The sequence below is a fragment of the Cottoperca gobio genome, chromosome 21 (assembly GCF_900634415.1).
Source record: "Cottoperca gobio chromosome 21, fCotGob3.1, whole genome shotgun sequence".
Lineage (NCBI taxonomy): Eukaryota > Metazoa > Chordata > Actinopteri > Perciformes > Bovichtidae > Cottoperca > Cottoperca gobio.
Genome location: NC_041375.1, coordinates 1575158 through 1581543, shown reverse-complemented (window position 1 = coordinate 1581543; position 6386 = coordinate 1575158). Strand labels below are relative to the sequence as shown.

Sequence of the window (6386 nt, the reverse complement as noted above, 5' to 3'; positions counted from 1 at the left end):
TGAGCTGAAAACATAACTTCCTTGGCAGAGGTAATGACAGAAGCATGTTGGATTATACTTTCAGATGAAGTCATGACAATGAACACAATGATTGTCTGATAGTGAACATGATTCATGAAGGTTTGACAATATAAACATATAAGAACAACGCTGTTTCTCCAGTCTGTCTCTACAGTATTTTAGTATCACAAGAGTCAGGCCGAAGTATCTTAAAGGTAACAATGAGTTTGATAGATTTTCTAAACCAGGGGTAAAAGAAGGTATAGATCACTGGGTTTAGACAAGAGTTAAAATACAGCAGCCAGAGTGCAACAAGTGAGGATGAACTACTGTCTTCAATATCCTCACCTTTCAGGGATGGAGAGTAATATGGAAAAAAACACATTAGAAACACAACTACAACAATACCTAGAGTCCTGGCTGCTTTCATCTCAGATTTCTTAGCAGTTCCACCAACTGAACGCTGGAGTGTAACAGCTGCAATATGAGAGCGCATGGGTCGAGCCTGAGACACAGCCACCACAAACACTCTCATATACAGAACTATGATGACAGTAACGGGGCCAATAAAGGTAAAAACAAAGTCAATAGCTCCTGTGATATCGTTAAGAACAATTACACACTCTCCATAGCAGGAATTATATGAATCAGGTTGTCTCAGAAAGTCCTTGAAAATGAGACAATTATAGAGAAAAGAGCAAATCCAACACAGACAAACACAGACTTTTGTTCTGTTCAGATTAACTCTGGTGGTGTAACGTAGAGGGTCATAAATAGCCAAATAACGATCAATTGATATGAGCACCATGTTTCCAACTTAAGAAGATGTAATGATATAATTTACAACATAATACAGAGCACACATTAGGTCACCCAGGAACCAGCAAGCATCTGTTGAAATGATTCCAACAGGCATCAGCAGGAGGCCCACGAAGAAGTCTGAGACAGCCAGGGAGAGGATGAGGAGGTTGGTGGAGGTGTGGAGCTGCCTGGAGAGGAAGAATATCATCACGTATGAGATTATCATCAATAGTAGCTTGTTAGTAACAGCAGTAGAACAAAGGACATTCTTATTGTCATGAAATTATTCAAAATGTTATGTCACACAACATCATGTTTGAATACTTAATATTTCAAAAGAGATTTAATATTAACTAAAACATTCATATGTAAAAGAAGACATGTAGGCCTAATTATTTTAAACATCTAATATGAAAATATATAATCTTAGGCTGAAAGTATGTCTCTGCCTGAAGTGGGAGATAGAGATGATGACCAGCAGGTTGAGAGCTACAGTGAGGAGAGAGATGAAGGATAGCAGGGTGTGACCGAGCATGGCATCTGACTGAGCTGGCATGGGTTTCCTGCAGGAATTGTTGAGTTGTGGAAAGCAGAGTTCAGCTCCTTCTGAAGTCTCCATCTGCAGAGGGAGGTGGTGAGAAGCTGCTGAGTTCTGGCAAAGGTGACAAACCGAGATGAAAACATAGTTTTCAGCTCGGTTTGTTTGTCAGTTTGTCACAGGGCTGTAAAATAGTCAATTTCACGATATGCCTTTTGTGCTCTAATATGTATACATTGTAGATAAGTTTGTTTCAGTTATATTTCCACTGTGCTAGCAGAAGGTTCTAAACTGTATAACAACTCATTTTGGGAGTAGGTTTTGTTTGCATTAGTGCAGTTTCAGTAATATGATTTATACACGCACAACTACATTGCGCGTTGTTTCTGTTTTGTATCAAGTGCTGACAGCTGTGTGACTCTTCCACATCTCCCCTCTCTACTCACTGTCTTTTAAAATGCATGAACACAGATACACAGTTTGTCTCCTCACCCAGACTGGCTTACATTCTGTATGATGATTGAACCTTTTTTAAGCAGAGAATAAATACTCCAAAGACAATTGTTCTCTCAATAACGTTTATTTCAGTATTATAGACTTCACTAGTAATTTGTATGAAGACTTAACAAAGCCTTCCGCAACAGCTGATGAACTAATTGTTTTTCACTTGTGTTGACTTTGTGTCAGGGCTTTTGTGCAGCATTCATGTAGTGTCAGTATAATCTGAAACATTAGTTCCCACTGTGGCAGTCCCACTTCATGTCAATAGTTGAGTGTTTTAGCTCAGTGACAGTGGATACTTTTGCTTTGGGAGCTTAGTGTAAGATTAGTAATAGAGTACAGTACATTCATTGTGTTTCTTAGCAACATAAAAGGTATTTATCAGCAGGCAGGTAACAGGCAGACAGAAAACAGCATTGAAACTTTGATGATCTGACAACTGAACAAAAGACATTTCAGCAGGTTACATTGTAGATATGACACTGACAACGGACAGCAGAGGGAGACAGTGTCAGTCTCACAGATATTATAAATGCACATACAGTAGATCCCACACTGTAAAGATCAAAGACAACATCTGACATTTGTTGATTTTAGGATTTTTAACCTTTCAGTGTATTTTATTAACATATATTTGGATAAAATAGAATAACATATTCTGGATAGACGCTGACCTTAGTCTCATTTTAGACATTTTAGTCAGGTACAGTTTTTATTGAGACATACGTAGGTCGACAGCTACTGAGCTGTACTAACAATCATCAATGTCTGCAGCAGGAATTAGTCCCAATATAGACGAACACAGATAACTCTTCTCCCGTTCACAGGGATGTTGTGAGACAATGAACTAGAACAAAAGCATCCTGTAATCACTGTCTGAAGGTGGACTGGTGATATTGCAAACATGTGAGTGAGGGTGTGGAGCTGCCAGAAACAAAACAAACGCATCTCATGTCATTTATTTGAAAGGAAACCTTCCAGCTGTCAAACTTAAACATACAAATGTAAATATAGCAGGTGCACACACATGGCCACAGTTCCATATTCTACTTGTTTATGCATATTTCCTTTTAATGATTTTTCATTAAAGTACCTCAAACTGCATTTATTGATAATTACAGCATGAAGTTAAAGTCAATCAAAGCCTTGTCAGCCAAGTTCACAGAAGAATGACTCTTTGAATGACACTTGAACAGCTTTTAAGGGAATTAAATCAGTTGTGGTGTGTGTGAACATAACTCTGACAACTGGAGCACACAGACATTAATAAATCAAAGTAATATCTACATTTATAAAAGATATCTTGATGATATTTTGCGTCTCTAAAAATATAATGTCATGCTAGCTTGTGATGCTACATTGACTGTTCACAGAGCTATGTGTTCTTCACTGGACAACGTTACAGATGTAGTAACTGATTTACACATTACTAAAGTCTTTACTATCAGACATTTCTTAAGTTTAAGTGATGCAACCTGATTTAGAAAATGACTAGTTTCAAACTATAGAAGAACTTACAAAGAACTATGTTGCATCATGTGTTGATGTGTGGACTTTACATCATATGTTTACATTGGATAATGGAGGCTTCTCTTTACACCTCTGATTGGAATTATCCCTCTGAGATTAGAGTTTGCAAAGAATACAAAAAGGTGTGAATCCTTAACGAGAGAAATTCACAAGAGAGCAATAACTATACGTGGATGTTTGTTGTGTTTGACACGAATCCTTTCTAATGGGCATCATTAGTCAGGTAGAAAGTGTGTGTGTGTGTGTGTGTGTGTGTGTGTGTGTGTGTGTGTGTGTGTGTGTGTGTGTGTGTGTGTGTGTGTGTGTGTGTGTGTGAAAGAGAGAGAGATGGATAGAAAAGCATATTGTAGGATACAAATTATTATTATGTGTGAGATTCTTGAGAAAAGTTAGGAATTATTTGTCTTGTCCACCTAAACAAGACCAAGTTCATGATATATTGAGAAGGAGCTGGTTGTACTGTGTGCAAGGAGCCATCAGGATACTTCACACAAAGGGCACAACATCCCTCAACAAAGTCAAAGCTCTACAAGCAAGTAGAGGTTCGACAATCGGCCGGATCTTCCTTTCGAGTACCATGGCATAAGCTTTCCCAGGGAAGTTAAGCAGTGTGATACCCCGATACTTGGAGCCCACCCTCTGTCGCTGACCTCTACGAAACACTGATGAGACATGTCCGCCAGAAACAACAAAGTCCAGAACCTTCAACATTTCAGAACAAATCTCATCCCCACCTGGTGCTGTGATATGGGGCTTTGGGTGAAGCTTCCCAAGAATCTTCCAACTCTGCGTTCTCCACAGACGATATGTTGGTGGTGTTTAGGAGTTTCATTAAAGTGTTGCTTCCACTGCCTGACAATATCATTGAGGCCAAAAGAAAGTCCATCTCTGTGTCCTTCCCAGACCCCTTCCTGTCTCTCTTCTCTGTTTCAGAAGACCCCTGGGCCAACCAAGCAAGTTGTCAGGTCGGCTTCAATGACGTTCTGACCAGAACTCCCAGGAACTGCCTCCACAGTGCAAGTTTTCAACATGCCACATTTCTTTTCCATGTCCCCAACTTGCGCCAACATGCATGAGAATTTTGTCGTCGGAGTTAAAGACTTCAAAGACAGAGGCCTCCCTCAAACACCACCTGATCCAACTCATCACCAGGTGAAGGTCAGTTGACAGCGCTGCTCCTCTCTTAACCTGAGTCCAGGACATACGGCCGTAGATTTAATGATAAGATCACAAAGTTGACCATCTAATACAAAAGGTACCATGACACATTCTTTTGTATCTGTTCTGTGTACTCGAGCACGGTGGATTTTATAAGAAACTGTGAGGTTAAAGTCCCAACTTCTAGATGTAATTTGAATGTGTTTATCTCCACATTAGAATATCAATGTAGGAACTTGTATGCCATTTTAATATATGACTGAAGACTTTGACCCATACACATTAGCAGACATCAGGTGAAGTTGTTCCAGGCACGTAATCCAGCCATTTTGTATGTGAACACTTCTTAAACTAAGAGTCAGCCATTAACAGTAACATCACAAATGAAGTTACTTAGTTAACGGTAAACCAGGGAGCTAGAACTTGACTGAATGTGGATACAGAGTCTACGATCTGGCAATGTAGAGGAGTCAGGACCGGAGCATCATAGCAGAGTATATTGGATTGTTGGCAGCTGTTAGCCTGGCTCCTGCACACCTGTCTCCACTCCTGTAATCACACGCACACGCACACACACACACTCATGCTTACGCACACACACACACACACACACACACACACACACACACACACACACACACACACGCACACACACAGACACACACGCACACAAACACACGCACACACACACACTCACGCTCACGCACACGCACACACACACACACACACACACACACACACACACACACAGGGGGAGGGAGGAGAAACTGCAGGCTAGGCCGAAGTGGAGGACTTGACAAAAAACGGTTTACCTGCTAAATATAGACTCGCATTGAAACCTGACATACCTGTCAATTAACAGATTAACCTAAACAAAGCATGAGACTTGTTCCTTTGCGTTCCGTATGTGCAGGTCAGCCACTTGAATCTTTACATTGTTCCAAGTTTGGCTGTAGTTTCTTGTTAACTTTATTGTGGAACGGATTTGTTCCAAAAACACTCCAGAGTGGTTCTCAATGTTTCACTTTTTGGTTGTCCTCCAACATTTACAGGTCAAATAGAATAAATCTTTAGTGTATTATTTTAGTTAAGGTACACTGGAGGGATTTTGTTGGCTATGGTCTGATTAGTGAGAGATTGTGTGATATTCCCCTGTTAGGGCTCACCTGTGGAGAAGTCAGTACATGTGCTGTACACAGTTTCAGAACTACCTGATTAAGATGATGAATAATGAAGTCAACCAATCAAAACAGGTCATTATTAGAGTTGATTTAATGTTCATTGTGTGTCTTTTGGGCTAACATTACATTAGTGAAATGTAAATGTCCATCATCTAGTTGTGTTAAAATGGAATACCTTACCAGTACTCAGTTTTTTGTCTGTTATGACTTGTTATTATTATTACTACTATTATGTACACTTTGAGTCAGTTTAATCTTGATGGTGCGTTCACACCAGATACAAAGCTAATGCCAAGACAGCAATAAACATGCTTAAATGCTTTGAATACCACAACGCAAATGAAGCAACGCAAATTAAGCAACGCAAATTAAGCAACGCTTCATACGCAAAGAGGCAAAATGCAAGGAGAACAACGGAACAACCAATTTCCTTCGGCCTGCACCCAGGCCTGTGTCAGGTTCACAGATAAAGACACTGGAACCATAACATTATTCAGCCTGGATCTTCCACAACCCACAGAATCACCAGAAGGTTAAGTAACCATCTGTGGACTGACTGTTAACTCGGCCTATCACAGCTTCCAAGCTTTAGCTTTAACTTCTGTCAACCTCCCTGCTAAGTTGATGTTGGTATTGCTTCACGCAGACACAAGGCCTTGCATGTAAAACTAACCCCC

At 40.1% G+C, this 6386-nt stretch overlaps 1 pseudogene; it reads right to left on the bottom strand.

Annotated features, from left to right (window-relative positions):
* Window positions 1–169: 169 nt before the first annotated feature.
* On the bottom strand, window positions 170–4419 carry LOC115026454 (trace amine-associated receptor 13c-like; annotated as a pseudogene).
* Between the last annotated feature and the right edge of the window lie 1967 nt (window positions 4420–6386).